The sequence below is a fragment of the Protopterus annectens genome, chromosome 2.part2 (assembly GCF_019279795.1).
Source record: "Protopterus annectens isolate FY-2018-M chromosome 2.part2, PAN1.0, whole genome shotgun sequence".
NCBI lineage: Eukaryota > Metazoa > Chordata > Ceratodontiformes > Protopteridae > Protopterus > Protopterus annectens.
Genome location: NC_056730.1, coordinates 762,231,666 through 762,251,212, shown reverse-complemented (window position 1 = coordinate 762,251,212; position 19,547 = coordinate 762,231,666).

Here is a 19,547-nt window from a genome sequence, read left to right as displayed (position 1 = left end):
TGAAGAAAATGCTACTATTCCTATGTTTTGCTGATTACCCAAATTCTTTAACAGTCTTATTAACCCCCACTGGGTATCCAATTGAAGGCCGATTTAGTAATCATCTAGAACATAGGTTCATAGGTTCATAGGGTGGAACTAGACTATCGGCCCTAAGGCCTATGCAAGCCTAGCCATAACAATTCCCTGGACATTTTTTCCCACAATATTTACTTCTCTGGGTCCCTGTTTAGCAGGGCGACTGACATGATCCCCGGGGTGAATTTCCTATCTCCCATCCAATCATCAAGGTTCCTTTTGAAGAGGGCCAATGAGGTGCTCTGCTTGACATGTATGGGCAGTCTATTCCAGAGTATGGGGAGTCTATGGGTCAGGAACCTATCCCACCAGCATGTTTTGTTCATTGTGATGATAAGTTTTAGATCCCTGGAGCGTGTGACTCTGAGGGATTGGGATTTCTTTAAATGGAGCATGTCCAACAGCTCAGTGTTTGACATGGCCTTGTATGTTAAGCAGAGATTGCCTCTGAGTAGACAATATGCCACAGAGTATAACTGGAGTCTTTTTAGACAGTCAGCATATGGCATCTGCTTTAGGCCTGTGATTCTTTTAGTGAGGTATTTCTGTGGCCTTTCCAGCTGTTGCAGATGTCTTGTGAGGTACATACCAGATGGGGCATTATACTCTATAATGGGTCTAATGAGGGATGAGTACAGTGGGGACAATGACCTCCTTTTTCTGGATGAAAAGCCCTTAGTGATGAGGTGTGCCATGTAGAAGGATTTCCTAACTGTTGTGGCGATGTGGTTATCGAAAGTGAGACCACTGTCCACTTGTGTCCCTAAGTCTCTCATTACACTTTCGATGTTTAGTGTCCTGCCACCTCTGTGGTAGTTCATGGGTACATGTTTTTTTTCCAAAGGGGATGGCTATACATTTCTTGGCATTAAGCTTGAGTCGATGGCTCTGGCACTAGGCATCTGTTTATGTAAGGCCCTTTTGTAGAATATCCACATCATTTGGGGATTCAATAATGGCTTCCAGTTTGCAGTCACCTGTAAACTTTGTTAGCCAGAGTCCCTTAATGTTGGTCTGTACTTCAGAAAAGTAGATGCCAAACAAGAGTGGTCCCAGGACTGAACCCTGAGGTACTCCACTTGTGACTTGTCTGGAGCTGGATTTGGAGTCGGCTACTTTTACAGTCTGGGTTCTGTCAGTAAGCCAGTTGGCAACCCATCAAGTGACGTTGGGATTTATGCCCAGCTTGGTATGTTTATCTATGATTCCAGAGTGTGGGATGGTGTCGAAGGCCTTGGCAAGGTCCAGATAGGATGTGTGGACCTCCTTACCCTTGTCCACAGCTCTGGAGACCGATTTGAAGAAGTCAATCAGATTCAGGAGACAGGATCGGCCCTTCACAAACCCAAACTTGATGGGGTCCAGTGTCTGGAGATTGCCAATGTCTTTGTTTATAAGTTCCATGATAATGCGTTCCATGCCCTTGCAGATCAGGCCTGTCAGACTGATGGGATGGTAGTTCCCGGGATCCAATGTGGATCCTCCCTTGTGGAGCAGGATAACTGCAGCTGTGCGCCACTCAGTGGGCACGAAGCCTGAGGTGAGGCTATGATTAAGCATGGCACTTAAGTGGGGTGCCAGTTCATTTTGTAGTTCATGTAGTACACAGCCTGGGATGTCATCTGGTCCCATGGATGCTGTATTCTTAGCTTTGGAGAGTGCTGTTTCTACCTGTCTGGCTGTGATTATTGGAATTTGGCAATGTTTTGGTATTGAGATGGGCCCTTTAGGGGGTGAGAGGGGAGTGAAGTTGGCACTAAATCGATCTGCCAGGATATTGGCAATATCCTTGGGATCAGTTTATTTAGTGCCATTCTGTTGTAGTTCAGAGCAGATCTGAGCATTGCCATTTAGATTCTTGACATAACTATAGAATGCCTTGTGGTTGTCTTTGGAATCTTTGGCAATTTTATTTTCATAACTAGCTTTTGAGGATTTTATGAAGGATTTCAGCTTCTTACTGAGGCTGGTGAGGGAGTTTTTTGCATCCTGGGATTTTCCTCTTTTCTGTAACAGTTTCTTCTGTCTGCTGTATAGTTTGTTTATAGCAGGGGACCACCAGATTGGCTTCCTTGTTTTGGAGAAGAGCATCTTGGTTCTATTTGGGATGGCATGATTCATGCACAAGTGGATGTGCTCGTACAGTGCCTTAGTGTAGGATTCTGCAGTCAAACTTCCAGATCCTGTCTGCATGAGTGTTGTGAAGTTTGTCACTTCTGACTTCAGTAGCATGAAGTTGGCTTTGGAGATGTTTTTTAAGGAGGTTTCCTTACTGGGGGGTGGAGGTGGGATGTGGATGTCAAGGGTGATTTGCTTATGGTCAGACCTGACCAATGAGGGGGTGACCACTGGTGTGGAGCATCTATCTCCCATGTTGGTAGTGACCATGTCTAGGATATTGGAGCCCCTGGTGGAACAATGGATTAGTTGATCCAGGGCATTGGAATTTATGAATTCCAAGAACCGTTGGGAAAAGGAGTTGGTACCCGAGTAGTTTTACCAGTTAATGGCAGGGTAGTTGAAATCACCCATTATTAGGGTGTTTGGTTGTATCTTAATATTTTCCAGTACATTTAGGAAGGTGTAGTGAGAATCTTGGGGTATGGTGGGGGATGTGTAGCAAGCTACAATTTCGATTGCATTCTTACCTAGTGTTAGCTGCACCTGGAGAATTTCAGATGCATTGTGTTGGGCAACTAGCCTGGAGGTGTGAATATCCTTGGTGAATATGGACACTCCTCCACCTTTAGTGTTTCGGTCTTGGTTTTGTGGCCGAAAAGTGTGGTAAGAATTGTAGCCTGGTATTGCAACAGGTTGATCCATTGGCAAAAGATGATCAATAAACTATGTTGTTAGGTTAGATGCATGTATTAGAAACATCACAGATTTATTAGGTCCAATAGGCAAATGGGTTTGCAGCATAACTATTATTTGGTAACAACTGATGTTATGTCATTGTATACTAGCATGTGATAATATATAGGTTTCGAAACTCTTGACTGCTTTCTTGGCTCAGTCCCTGTATCTTATTTTCAAAATAAAACAACCAAACTAAAAAGCAAAAAATGTATTCATCCAAAATAAGTGCTTTCATCTCTTCCAGAAACTTCATAAGACTGCATGAAACACAATTACCGATTAGATAGATTCTACATCGTGTGTCTTAACATAACCAGTCACAAGGCATTAATGTTTAAGTTGTCTCCTTTTTAAACAGACTTTGACATTTTCTTTATCATGAATTACTGAACTATTGCAAGCATCCAACTTTAGTTGCCAGTGATATTCTTTCCAATGTAACTCTTCTTCAGCATCAAATCTAGAGTTAAAATCTTTCGCATAACAGAAAACAAATAACTTATTTAAATTTACATTCATTACTGTGCTTAACTGAAGCATCCATGACATCTTTAGTCTGTATTGCATATAAATGGTCATATATACCCCTATGCAATTCATGCGTCGTTCTACCCACATAAAATGCATCTAACCAAATAAACAACAAACCTTGATACATGTAAAAAACAGCATTTCAATTCTGATCCCTTTAATAAAATATTATTTTCTACATCTGAAACCCTGCAAGAATTACATGCAAAACACACATTTTGTTTTTGAGGTTGCTTGCTTCTGTGAAACTCATATGTTTCTATATTTGACCAAAAAAAATCATCAAGATAGAGACTTAGCAAAAAGAATAAATTGTGCCCCTATTCTAATCTGCTTATGGACTTTATAAAACTTAATGGATATATATGTATGGCAATCAGATTTTTCTGGCAATTTTATAAGTACAAACTGTATATTGATGACTTACTGCTTGCTGGATTTGGCTGACTACAATGTTTTTATGACCTTTTTAAATTATGAATAACAATAATTTTGATTATTAGTTTGCATACTGCAACAATCGTGGTAGTGATAATTATCTGGATAGTTCCTTGACTGATAAGGCCATTAATCTAGTTATATTGTTATATTCCATATGAAAGAAAGTAGTGCCAATATTTTCGGATAGATTTTTTAATACAGTTTTATTTCTGTACTTCATGTAGACATATGCTGTCCTTCTCATTCATATTATGATTATTCATTCTGCCTACAGAATACAGGATTTTCCCCTGTAGAAAAATGTCCCCTCATTGTACCAGTTACATAATTACATCAATGCAAATCCAATGTCATCAGTTATCTTCATTTCCACCTCTAACATCATATTTCAGTGTCTACCCTTCACATATTTCCATATGCCAACAGGAACAAACTAAATAACAATAACTATTAACACATCTCTGTCTTGGTGACTATTTGTAAACTAGGTGATAAAGTGCTTTTGTTATAGCAAGTGAGCTCTTCTTGCTATTTGTAATACGGCTGTTGCAGTTGTAAAATTGTATACAGATGGCATTTAGTCCCCTTGTACCTTTGTGTTATTTTAGATGTGCTTCCTACATTGTGACTGTGAATGTTATTGCTCCTAATTAATTAATTAATTAATTGAATGAGACTCAGGCAAATTTGTATCTACGCTAGCCCTAGGTCTGTCAAAAGCCTATAACACCATCTCCCACAACCTATTCATATTCCAACTTTCTATCCTAAATATCTGTCTCTCTCTCCACCATAGCCTGGTTTTCCAGCTACCTGCTCAACCATCAGCAAGCGGTCCAATGGAAAACCTCAACCTCCCCCTTCGTCCTTACACCCACAGGCATCCCTCAAAGTTCTATTCTTGGCCCTCTACTCTTTAACCTGTTTAACAAGGGGTTGGGAGGGTGGCCTAATGGTTAAGATGTTTGCCTTCAAACACAAGGTGCAGGGTTTGAGTCTCACAAGGGATAATTGGCTAGGCTTAAAATTGCTCGCAAGGGCAGTTAGCTTAATACTAATCTATGAAACTATAAACAACTTTCACCACTCTATTCCAGAGTCATCTGTCATCCAATATGCAGATGACTCGACTATCACCTGCTCAGCCTTCTCACCTTCTGAGCTCCTTGCAAAAACCCAATTAGCCTTCTCCACAACTGAAACCTGGATGAAGTCTAACCACTTAGCTCTAAATACAAATAAAACCAAACTAATGATCTTTTCCCCTACCAAAAACTCTATTATTGACAAAACCTCATTCACTGTACAGAGCCAGAACAACACCCCCTTGAAATTGTTCCCACCACCAAGCTTTTCGGCATCATTATTGATGAACTAAAATTTGATACCCACATCCACTCTGACAATCAATAAAACCCACGAAAGACAGGTCTCCTCTACAGACACAACCACTTCCTCAGCCCCTCTACCCATCAAACCCTGGCATCCACCTTCCTGCTCCCCTCCCTGATGTATGGTGCCCCTCTGTTCACAAATCTTCACCTCAGCTTCCGATCCAAACCTGAATCCTACTACCACAAGATATGCAAATTTGCAACCAATTAAAAAAACTCACCCCAGCACTGCCACTCCCTCCTCACCCTTAATTGGCTTGAACTCCCCAACTACCTCAGTTACCTACAACTCACCATTGTCCACAAGCTCATCTTTAAACCCACAAACTGCCATCTGTCACTACATCTTTAAAACCCTATATACCCAACTGCAAACTCAGATCCACAAACCAAAATCTCCTTCAGGTACACAAACCAGCATGACCTCCTGGCCATCTACTACTCTCCTACTCCTTAGCCAAGCAGTGGAACTCTCACCCCCCCCCCCCTTCACAACCTTCTAAACCATACCAATTTCAAATCTCAGCTATTCTCTCATCTATCAGCCAAATGGGAATGCCCATGTCACACTACAACATAAACCCCTCTCCACCCCATCTCTTTTCATCCTGCACTGAAATCATTACCATTTACCAATTCTATTGCTTCATCTCAACCTAAAACAGTCTCGCCCTACCAGGGACTGATTTTCTCTCTGCTATCTATGTGCTATACTTTCCATAATCCAATTTTCTTGTACTCTCTCCATGCAAAATGGTCCACCTAACCTGCAAAGGGCTAGTAGCTACTTGTTTAATGTTTACTTACAAAGAGATTATTTGACAAAAATGTCTTTTTCTGCAAATGTTCAGTTTATCCAACATCCAAAAGGGCTAGTAACTTTCTGTTTAAATGTTAACTCACTTAAAGCCTATTACATAATGTATTATATTTCTGTAAATGTTTTAATTTTCTGTACAAAACTTTGTTATTCTTTTGTAATATGTAATATGTAACTTGCGATATTTGGAGTTTTTCTCCCTGGCCCTCCACTGAAAATGGGCTCTTTCTGGTCCAATGGACTTCCCCAGTCATCAAACTTAAATAAATAAATAATGAAATGCTGCATCTATTGGAGTTATGTTCCTTATATCTGAGCTGTGCTGTCTAATGACAACTCTTTATATTTGGAAGTGTTACACATGTTATAAGTTTCTTCTTCTTTTCATAGATGTCTCTTACAGATTTTACTGTGTTTTTACCTGATATTTTTATATTTGTCTTGTATGCTTGATGTACCTTATTGTTAATTACTTGCTCCTAGTTTACTTAATTACCTTTATCAACCTTCCTTCATTTTAAATTATTTCCTGCACTCTTTTTGCTTCCTCATAGGTTCATAGGTAGGTACTAGGCTATCTGCCTGAAGGCATTTATAAGCCTAGCCAGAATGTGTTGGCTTTCACTGCTCCCTTAGATTAGTTACCTGTGCATCTGTCCAGCAGAGCCACTGAAGTGATCCCCGGGGTAAACTTTCTGTTTCCCATCCACTCGTCAAGGTTTCTCTTGAATAGTGTTAGCGAGGAGCTCTGCCTAATGTAGATTGGAATCTTGTTCCAAAGCATGGGAAGTCTCTGTGACAGGAATCTATCCCTCCAGCATGTCCTATTTATTGCTGTGGTGAGGTTTAGATCCCTACAGCGTGTGGCTCGAGGGGATAAGCTTTTCTTTAGGTGGAGCATGTCGATCAGTTCTGGGTTGGACATGGCCTTGTATGTCAGGCAGAGATCAACTCTGTGTAGGCAGTATGCAACTGAGTGCAACTGGAGTTTCTTCAGTTGAGCTGCATAGGGCATCTGTTTGAGGCCAGTGATCCTCTTGGTGAGATACTTCTGTGGTCTTTCCAGATGTTGCAGGTGTCTTGCAAGATACATCCCAAATGGGGCGTTGTACTCTATGATGGGTCTGAAGAGTGATGAGTAGAGGGGCACAATGACCTCTTTTGATTTGGATGCGAACCCTTTTGTGATAAGGTGTGCCACATAGAAGGATTTTCTAACCACTTTGGCAATGTGATGTTTACTATCTATTTGGGTCCCCAGACCATATTTAGGGACTATCAAAAGGGATAACTATGCACTTTTGGCATTGATACCAGCTGTCCATCTCAGTGAGAGTCAATTATAGCCCCTAGTTTGCAGTCATACCTCTGAGAAGTATATGTAACTGGTTTAGAGTCAGACCTAGTCTCACCATGTGGGTTCTGTGTTCAGGCTGGTGAGCTTGTCTATAATGGTGTCAAAGGCATTCCCTCATCTATAGCCTTGGTAACTGTGGCATGATCTGCACTAGTAGGGTCCAGTGTTTGGAGGTTGAGTGGAATAACTGTTGGGTACATAATCTGTGAAGAGGCTGAGTTTGAACAGTGTGTTTAGGTGACTTTGAGTCCCATTGATGCTGTGTTTTTGGCTTTGGAGAGGGCTGTCTTAACCTGAGTGTCTGTGATATCAGGAGCTTTACATTCTTCTTGTATGGTTATGGGCCCTTGGGGGTGAGAAGGGGATGAAGTTTGCGCTGAACCTGTCTGCCAGGATGTTGGCAATATCAGTCAGTTCAGTGTATTTTGTAACATTCTGCACTAACTCCGAGCAGATCTGAGCATTGCCACTTAGATTCTTGACATAGCTAAAGAATGCCTTGTGGTTATCTTTGGAGTCCTTGGCAATTTTTCTTTCGAAACTCACATTGGATGATTTTATAAGGGATCGTAGTTTCTTACTGATACTGATCAGGGATGTCTTCCCTTCTTGGGATTTTACTCTTTTCTGTACTAGTTTCCTCCTTCTGTTGTATAGCTTGTTTATGGCAGGAGTCCACCAGACTGGTTTCCTTTTCTTGGAGGAGTGAGTCTTGGTTTTGCTTGGGATAGCACGATTCATGCATTCTTGTAGGTGCCCATAGAATGCATTAGTAAAGGATTTTGCAGTTTGGACAATGTTATCCTTTAGCAAGGGGGCTTGAAACTTTCCACCTCGGTCTTAAGTAACGTGAAGTTTGCTTTTGAAAAGTTTTTCACAGTGGTTTCCTTGTCCGGGGGTGGGGGCAGAATGTGGATATCCAAAGTGATTTGTTTATGGTCAGATCTAACCAGTGAGGGGTTGACCTCCGGTGTGGAGCACTGGTTGCCCATGTTGGTGATGACCAGGTCCAATATGTTGTCACCTCTGGTGGGAGTGTTGACCAATTGATCCAGTGCATTTGAGTTTATAAATTCTTGGAAATGTTGGGCAAGGGAGTTAGTATTTGAGTAGTTCTCCCAATTAATGTTTGGGTAATTGAAATCACCCAATATTAGGGTATTTGGTAGGACCTTTATATTTCCCAGTGTTTCCAGAAATGTGGAATGGGGATCTTGGGACATGGTGGGTGATCTGTAGCAAGCTACAATTTGAATTGCAGTTTTGCCCGTTGTTAGTTGCACCTGGATGATCTCTGAAGCATTGTGCTGTGCCACTAACCTGGAGGTGTGGGTATCCTTGATGAATATGGATACGCCCCCGCCTTTTGTATTTTGGTCCGGGTTCTGTGGCCAAAATGTATGGTATGAGTTCTAGCCTGGTAGTGCTGGGGTGCTTTCTGGAGCCTTAAACCAGGTTTCTGTTACGGCACATATATTGATCTTCTCCATACTGAGGAGTGCCTCGAGTGCATGCATTTTGAGGTTTAGACTTCTGACATTGAGTAGCATTACCCTCAGTTTTTTTGTTACTTGTGCTATTTATGGTGGTGGGTTTGTCTTTTGAGCCTTGCCTAAAAAAGGCATTATGGGGTGGCAAGAGCCTTGGCCAGTATTCAAAAGCCTAAGGGTGACAGGTGCAAGCCGTCTCTAGTGAAGCAGCGTGGCTTGTCAAGCATGTCATCCCAGGCGGACAGACACTGGATCCCCTTTGAATGACACCAGAAACTTAGCCAATTGTTGAAATTGATAATATTTTCTTTATACTGTGGTATCATTGTTGGTGAGGACAGGATGCTACTCAGGGTCAGGGACATACTGGCCTGGGCTACAAGATCAGAGAGCTCTTCAATGTGTCTTTTCATGTAGTCCAGGGAGGTACGTCTCAGGTCATTCACACCAACATGGACAATGACAGAGTCGTATTTGTACTTGTTCTGGAGTGACCTGAATGCTTGTGTTATGTGGCAGATCCTGGCACCCAACAGGCAGCTAACAGTAAGCTTCTCCTTATTCAGCCTAGTGAGTGGGACATCAGTGTGCCTGACTACAGAGTCACCTATTACTAGTATGTTGGGAATGTTATTTTGCCTTAAGGGCTGTGATTGCATGGCACACTGATTTTGTGAAGTATGTGTTTCATGATTTGTGTTGGGGGATAGAGGTTGCTTGGATGTCTGCTTTGGAGGTCTCTGTTGCTTTTGCAGATTTTTATTTAGAGCCTCCGAGTATGTTTTCATGTATTTATGTGTGTTTTTTTCCGGTGCTGGTTTAATGGGTCTATGTGAGACTGGTGGTGTGATGCAAGTATTTCTCTTCTCCTTTTGACTGTCTGATCCAGCCTTGGGTTGAGAGAACTTAGCCTCCAGTTTGGCTGTATAATTGAATCTCTCACATGTATTAGTGTTTGGTTGTAGGAGGAGAGGGTTGTCTGTGTACATGAGGCAGTTGTAACATTGCCTCAAAATGCCCAGATTCACCGGTTGGACTGGAGAGTACACCTGGAACTGCCCTTTGGACATGCCTGGATAGGTACAGTGAACTGTTTTACTGAATGGCTGGTAAGGATGAATAGAGAGCCTTGTCTTTCTGTACAGCAAATGAGGGTCTAGTGCTAGGGTTTATAAGTGCTTGCTATGAGTTTTGAGCAAGTGCTGAACTGACAAATGAATGGCTTGAGTACTTAAGTTGATTGTTTGTCTAGTTCCAAGGGAAAAATTGAAGAGGAGACTTTGTGGAGCTGGGAATAGTTATACCTTAGCTAACCGGTGCTGCCTGGCATGCAAAACCGGGAAAATGCAGTATTTATAGCAGGGAAATGAAAGAGATAGAAATTAGCCCAAAATGGCCAATGAACTACTAATTTCTGGGCTGAAACCACTCCTCCAGGGACAGATAGTCTGCTCAAAGCTCCCCTCTCTCACAGGTGAACAGAGAAACTTCCTTCTATCCAAGTAAAGTATGGGCAAACACAGAGATTTGTAACATAGCCCTGAATTCAGCACTTAACCTGGAAAACTGAACTATACTAGCATAGAAAGGCAGGAAACAAGTATATATATATACATATATATATATATATATAGATATATATATATATATATGGGTCTACTACTAATTACCCGACATCCCACAATCACTTACTGCATATATATATATATATATATATATAAATATATATATATTATTTTTTTTTTCAGAAAATAAAGCAGATACAATCAAAAAAACTCTTTAAATGCACAGAAAAGGATACTTATTGTTATATATCTCAGATCAGAGTTGTAGTCAATGCCACTAGTAATAAAGAAGGAAAAAACACAAATACAGTAAAAACAGATGAATAGAATGCAATTTGTATATATATATATATATATATATATATATATATATATGTAAATAAAAAACAATAGAAAATGAACAACTGATTTAAACAAGTTACCCAATTAACCAGAAAAAAGCTCAAAACTGAGCCTTGCTCCAGCAGTCTTCAATCAGACAAGTTCTAACTGCACACTCCTGCTGCTAGGGTGCAGGGGAACCTTCTCCAAAAAAAGATGGCCTGGGTCAGTGCTCAAGTTATACAAGCAAAGCTAGAGTCAGCAGGCCTGAATCTAGTCTATGCTGCAGCAAACAAGGCACACCATTTTCAGAGAGAAACAGTTCAAATAAGCAGGCACAATAAGCCCGTGAACAAAAATTTGCAGCTCAGAAGGGCAGAATCCAGCCTCCCACAAGAGTGCAGACCACACCTTCTTAATGTAAAAAAACTGGCCCAAAGCCCAAGTGCTTAAACCAGAACTAATACACTTTAGAACCGACACTAACCCTTCAACCAGCAACTCCCAACTCAGAAGGATGTAAACTTCCTGTCCTGCCACAACAGTGCAGACCACAAACCTTCCTACTGTGAAACAACTGGTCTAAAGCCCAAGTGCATAATCCAAAGGCTTAGAATAACAGTTACAATTTAATCAGCTACTAACAAGCAGTATTAAATGCAGCAGAATAAATGCTATTAAGTACTTTTAAGAACAGGCAGCAAGAGCAAAATAAATAATAAAGTAGGAAGAAACACAAACACAGTAAGCAGATGAATAAAGTGCAAAAAAAATGTTTTTCTCTCCGTATTAGGTAGAATGAGCTAAAGACACTAGACTGGGAATAGTGTCACAGATCAAATATACAGTAGGGGTAGGCAATTGCAAACCACCAAGTATAAAAAGAAAACACCAATAGGGAGGGCACAGTGGGGGAAAAAATCAACTCAGAAAAATAACACTTTCAACACAGATCAGAAGCCAGAAAATATGATCTAAATCAATCAAGCAAAAGCAATTAGAATGCTGTAGAACTTTGGAAAGAAGTGCCAAAAATATACTTATCAATTTATATCTTGAGTTGTTTCAGTAGCACTCTCAGTCAGAACTCAATTTTATTTTTATTTTCTCTCTCTTCTCTGTTTCCTTCCTTACTTAGCTCTTTACATTCACTTTTTCTTCCTGCTCTGCTCTTTGTGTAATTTGACTGTTTATCTTTTTTATTTTTTTTTTAGTCGCCATATGCTGGAACAGTGGGCAGGATTCACGAAGGCTTGCACGGAGTGGAAAAGACGTGCAACACTCCATGCAAGTCTCGCGATCCAGGAACAGCCCTAAACTCCGTGTAAGAGACCAGCTAAAACGTCTCTTACACGGACTGGGCGTGGACATGCTAAATACCTCACTTTCATCTGAAAGGTATGCAAATGAGGTATAGTAGCGATCCACGAAGCAGAAACCAGTCCGTGTAGGAGACGTTTTAGCTGCAGAAATGTACTCAGTTGACAACTGAGTACATTTCTGCAAAATCCACAACGGAGTGATGTCAGCTCCAAAAAAGGTTGCATATGATTCAGGCAGCATGCCAATGGCCAAATATGTGGCCATTGGCAAGATAACCCGATGCAAAAATATTAAAAATATGATTTTTTTTTTCGGCAATCGCCGATGTTTAAACCCAGCGCAGCCCATGCAAACGGGCTGCGCTGTATAAAACCATAAAAAAGAAGGTTATAAACTCACAAATGTGGGTTTCATGCAATACATGGAATGACAATGCAGGGACCAGCAGACCAAAACCAACATGGCCACCGTGTAGTGGTTGCTAAGGGGGGAAGCTGAGTCTAAAACATGTAACTAAGCATTAGTAGGCAATCTCATGTAAATGAGGGTTAGGATACTGAATCTCACAGACACATACCAAATGAGCACAGTCTGAGTAGTGTAAGAGATACAAAAGGGGGAGGAATAGAGTAGGAGATAGATGACATCACAGGGGGGAATGGTAGAAAGAAATGCAGTTCATTGGAGGCCAGTGTAACATGACAGATGACAGGCACAGATCATGGAAAGAGGTGTGCCACTAGATAAGTCATGAAAAGTCAAGAAATGGAAGGTGTACACTGTTACCAACACCAACGTTTCCTGCTGGCCGTGCATGCGCATGTGTGCGCGCAATGAAGCGCGAGTAAGGCAGTGTGCGCGTGTGTAAGGCAGTGTGAGCATGTGGGAGCGTGTTGGGAGATGTTTAACACTGTTTGCGCGGGTGTGCGCGTGTGTAAGGCAGTCTGAGTATGTTGGAGGCTGTTGGCAGACGTGTAACGGTGTTTGCGAGGATGTACACGTGTTTAAACCCGAATAAGTAGATTCTTAACCATGTAAGCACGTGTGCGCGTGTGTAAGCCACTGTGAGCGTGTTTCTGATGGTATGCACGTTGCTCCCCCCCTGAGGAAACAGAGAGGAAAAAGGAAGCAACAGAATTAATAGGAAGCTAGCAGGGATAACTGCTGAAGCTAGCAGGTGAAAATAATTAGAAGCAGGCAATTACACAGGCAGAATAGTAGCCCAGCCCAGCACTTAGAACTCTGCAAACAGTAGTGCAGGATGTTTCCATTAAGAGACACTGCAAGACAGGAGTAAGCTAATAGAAGTGAAAACTTAAAAAGCTGAACTCAGAGCAGAAATGTTAGGGGCTGCCATAGCTGTCATAATGAGACATAGGCGACTTGCTGAGGGTGGTGACAATGCAGATGGTGCCAGACAACCCACACTGAGGAGACGGAGAAGAGTGTACAGGCCCAGGGTCACCTACCATGGGTTACATGAGCTGGAGATAGTAGAGCGCTATAGAGTGGACAGAGAGCTCCTGCAGCAGATTGTTGAGCTGTGCAGGCCACCACACACAGAACCAACAGAGGGAACCCATCCCAGTGGAAACCAAGGTATGTGTTGGCCTAAGAATACTAGCAACAGGTACCTTCCAGAGACCAACTGGCGATATGATGGGGATATCACAGGCATCAGCCTCCAGGGTACTACACCAGTTCCTGGATGCCATGTCAGCACATGTCGGTGATCATGTATATTTCCCCAATGCCCGTGAGGTATTGGCCAGCAATATGCGTCTCTTCCAGCAAATAGCGGAACACCCTGAGGTACTGGGTGCTACAGACTGCACGCACATACGTATCAAAGCACCAGCAGGTGAGCGGGGTAGGGCCTACATTAACCGCAAGGGCTTCCCCTCCATCAACTGCCAGGTCGTGTGTGATGCCCAGGGCATAATAATGAATGTGTGTGCTGGCTGCCCTGGGAGTTATCACGATTCCCACATCTGGCATTTGACGCAGCTGTACCAGACATTTGCCAATGGGGACATCCCACACGGACTCCTAGTGGGGGATGCAGGTTATTCACTGGAGCCGTGGCTGATGACACCCATCAGAAATGCACACACACCTGAACAGGAACGCCATAATGAGGCACACGCACAAACACGTAATGTGATAGAGCGTGTGTTTGGGCTGCTCAAGTCACGGTTCCGGTGTCTGGACACATCTGGTGGAGCCTTGCAGTACACACCAACTACATGTACCCAAATTGTCATGGTATGTGCTATGCTACATAATATGATCTTGCGAAAACAGCTGCAGCAGGACCAGCATAGGGCCGGGCCAAACAGCCCCCCACCATTGCCAAGGCCATCACAGGCAGAGAGTGACTCGGAGGAGGAACAACCTGAGCCTGCCCCAGTAGGCAGAAGGAGGCGTGCCCAGTATGCCCTGGCCTTGGCAAAGAGGCAATGCATAGCACATACACTGGCACAGTAGGAACCCTGGGAATGATACCCCTCTCTGACTCACTCATACAGTAACAGGGATGCCTAACATGACACAACCTGCTCTCAAACATGTACAGGGAGTGTAGTATGTGCATCCGACAGAGGCAGCCCTGCAGCACCACCTGAGGCATGATTGCCATGTGTCAAGCAATGTAACATCATCTAGTATATGCAAACATGAAGACCCTGCCTAACATCTCACCCTCACCAAGCATGATGCCACACTATGAAGACAAGAAGATCAAGTACAATAATCGGCTGAAGTAATGCAGTCAGTCAAAGGGGAGCCAATGTGTCACAGGCTGGGAAGATATATGAGTCTGACATGATGCACCACCTGCTAGGGGTGGCATGCACCTAGCATGCCATGCCCCATGGATACTGGCAAAGGCTGTCAGTACCCACAACATGCCCTGAATAGGTAAGTCGCAAAACACACACCCAACCTCATAGGTTCTACAAGGGATAGGAACCTAGATGTAATACTACCCCATGACAGATGTACAAACAGCAAGATGTGTGCAGTGTAAATGCACACAGTAAGGAGAATGTAGATACCAGTCCTGTAATAGAGAACTGGGCAAGGCTCACAGCAGCACCCTAGCACTACCAGGTCACACCTCATACTGTGCTGTACAGCCGCAAAACATGGAACAAGCTACAAAAGGAGGGTGACTAGCAAGAAATGGCAAGGATAACCACACCCCCATGTTGGTACCACAACAAGAAGCAGCATGGAATAGCCATGGTCAAATACCAATGGCTAAAACTGCCTCGCAGTAGATAGCCTGCTGCAGACCACTGTCCTAATAACAGGAACATCACCTGGCCTATGTCCGAATACACTAATATTGCAAGCGTCCCAAATCACATTATATTGCTTGTCTGAAAATACCCAGACAAACACCGGTAGCATCGTACTAGCACCAACACAGTAGGGGAAAATTACCCAGATTCCATAAACCAAACTGCACAGGTACAATGTACTACCCCCACAAAAGGGGTAAGCATACTGGATGTGATAATCAGCAACATGTGTACTGGATGGCAAGATGAGAAGTGTACCCCTCACTGGTAAGACAAGACCATAGAGTAAGCACACTGGAAATACACACCCGACCCCAGTCCCTGGCCAGAATACCACAGTGAAAAACATGTGTAAAGTATAGGTTGCAGCCCTCAAAACCGATGTTGAATCCACAAAAGGCCCTGTGCAAGTGCAGAACATGGGACACACCACAGAACATGTTATACAGGCATTCCATGAACACAGCCAGGAATGCTTGGAGTATGCAATCACAAATAACAACAACACACAATGCCATACATGCAGACATCTGGCATGCTGGGCTCCAGCCATTACCAAACCATACAAGAGAATGAGGAAGATACCACATGATAGAGCAAACATAAAAAGGGAAGTAATCACTGACCAGTAGTATGGCAACAACATATGTCCACACATACAATCCACTAAGTCCAGCCACAACAAGTATAACCTATGAATCCAGAGGCAATGTGACACCTGTACCAAGTACACAGACAACCACAACATCCCCGAATAAATACAAACATATGTGATAGATGCATCCATGTATCCAAAGAAGAGGTTGAGCTCCAACAAGCCAGTACTGTCAACACTAGTCAGGAGGAGAAGGTAACCACATACACCACGAACCCAGTCCCACATAGACCTACCACAACTGTAAACCAAACACATAAACACAGACAAATATGCCCGGAGGCCTCAATTACAAACACACCACACCAACAGACGCCTCCAAAGTAGATCACAAGCAACCACAACCTTCAAACATAGCACATGCAACGAATAGTATGCAAAGCTGGTGTGCCAAACAGTCACAGGCCCGAAGGAGAAACAAATGCCTGATACAGTCGTAATAGGTGTCTGTATAGGCAGAAACACAGCTGTCCCACTCACCAGACTGAACAAGGGAAAGGGTAGAGTAAGCTGCTTGTAGGTAGCCACAAAATGCCACATAACACAAGTACGCAGGTCACCCCAAAGCAAGCAGGAATATGATGCACTTAATGTCCATGCTGGGGTGAATTACCTGAGATGTACCTCCCTGATCAACAACAAATGAGACATGTATGGTCCCTCCGAGTATGTACCCCAGGGCGGGATGACACTGGCTGTGTGCAGCATCCAACCCTCACCAAGAATGATGCCACAGTACAAACACAGAATGCTCATGTTTAACAGCTGGCACAGTTACAGCTGTCAGTCCAAGAGGGTGTAATGTGTGTCCGCTTGAGATGTCAAGCATGACAAGCCATGCTGCTGTTCCAGGGATGGCTTGCACCTGTTACCCCTGGGCGTCTGGATACTGGATAAGGCCTTTGCCGCCTCCATAGAGCCGTATGTAGGCAAGGCCAAAAAGACTACCCACCACCCTAGAAAACATAAGTGGTAGGAAACATAAAGGTAATGCTGCCCAATGCCAGATGTGTAAACTGCAATATACATGCCCCTGAGGCACCTCCCATTATGGAGAACATTGATGTCTGTGCAGTGACAGAAGCCTGCTGCAGGCCTAGTGATACCACACCAGCACTACTAGGTTATACCACATACCATGTGTTATGGCCCCAACACTTGCACCAAGACATCAAAGGAGGGGGAGTATCCATATGCAGCACAGACACCCATATAGCCAGGTAACTGACAATGCACAAAGCAGCGGACACCACCCATGTCCACATAACTGTAGTCAAAACTGCTGTACAGTCTGTAGCATGTGACAGACCACACTCTCAAACACAAGAACCCCACCCAGACATCCGAAGACACTGGACAGTATGGATGTCTCACCAAATACCAGACAAGGTACACAAAGTACCACATAGGTGTCAAACCATTATGTATGCAAGGAGTCATCAGGGACCTAGGGACACAGGTCGACATTAATCTGTCATGTGACAGCCACAATGCCAATGTGGCTATGAAGACTGTTGATACTGGACACCGTATCATGAAAGGATTCACACCAACATCAACAGGGGTCACTGTGCCGCTGTACTGTCCCCTATCAGACCCACAATCTAGTACAATGACTCATATTGGGATGTACCATACGTGAAACCTGCAGTGGTTTGGAAGACCTCATAGTTACCCCACCAACAGGATAAAGGGTGCGAAATATATGTCATATGCTGCCTGGCTGTAGACACCCCAGCTGACTGCAGTCACACACTGCCTACACAGAGGCATTGTATGTCCGTTGTACCAGGCCATGTCCAACACAGGAGTAATGGACATGCTACACCACAGGAAGTCAAAGCCATTGGAGCTGTGAGAGTCACAGATGTCAACCTCAACACATAATGAAATAAGATGTGCTGGAGGGACAGATACATAACCCATAGGCTCCCACACCCAGAAACAGGATCCCAATCCATGGTAGGCAGAGCCCCTCACTGACACCCCCTCAACAGGAATATTGCCAAGTGGATGGATGACCGTACATGTATACTGGGGGTCCCCACTGTGTCAAGACCAGACAGAGGCACAGTGAAGAACCTCATAAATGGCCATAATTGAACATAGCAAGGGGTGGCGAAAGACACACACACTCTAGCTAGGCTTACCAATGGCCTAGGGTGTCTAGCCTACTATGAACCCATGAACCTATGAAGATACAACACGTACAGGACACTAAGGATAATCACAAGGCTTACCCAACTGATGGTAGGAACCATGTTGGGCATCCACAGATATGCTCTGAATCACACAGATATTACAAACAACATACCAAACACACACACATATTGCTAACATACAACCTGTCAGGTGCAGTGCAAACACCCCCCGCGAGTGCAAAATACCTATCCCAGCAGATGGTCCCCTGATATTGCAGATGCTGAGGTAACAGCCATCATCTGCAAAGCAGAACACACAGCAGCAAAGGTATGTGACGGTGTCCTGTGCTGAGGCCAACATGGACCCCAAGAGTAATGGAATGCAAAATCACACTACTGGCCAATGTCAGCCTTACCACAGGGTATGTACCCAAAGAGCAGTGTACAACAACAGTGGTCCATCACAACAAAGGGGTTGCCTGAATGGATACTCCAAACTAACACCCCAGGTTCCTGACAAGCTTGTTCTGCACAGCTATGGAAAGGATCAGTATGTACCGCAGACAGAAGGCTAATGTGGACCTACTGATACCGGACCCGACACACTGTGGCTGTTGTACCTGCAGAACCGGCACCTAAACATGTCTGACCCATTTGAAGCAGTCATTAAGGTCAGTGATGAGGGCTATGTGGTCCACACAGCGTAGCCGGACCGTGCACATGCTTCTAGACCATACCGTACGTGTTCAGTATGGATATGCTCACCAGCTTAAATATACACCCCTATGTCAGTAGAGGGGTTGCAAAGCAGACCAAGGACAGAACTGACATGGTCAGACATGCTGCATCCATGCCAGACTACAAAGTGGATATGAGTGGCATCCCACAAGGCCTGGTCTTGCCCCCCCCACCCCCGTTCTGTATACATGTCCCATAGGTATAGGCCAACATGGAAGGACTGTGACTGAGCATGTATGCAGAGGAGTACAAACAGCCCACCGTATCCGACCCCCAGCTGACACAAGAAACCCACAAAAGGGCCACCCACAAACAAACAACTGTAGCCATAGCCAAGTCAGCAAGCTAATCGCAGAAATGTGTATAGACAACCACTGTGGATATACAGTAAGTGCCCACAAAATACCACACAGGTGTTAACCCATGAGGCACCTAACATGTAATGTGAGACCTGGGTACAAAAGGTGATAAATATCCTGCACTGGACAAACATGTGTCTGTAGTGTTCGCAGAAACATGTACCATATAC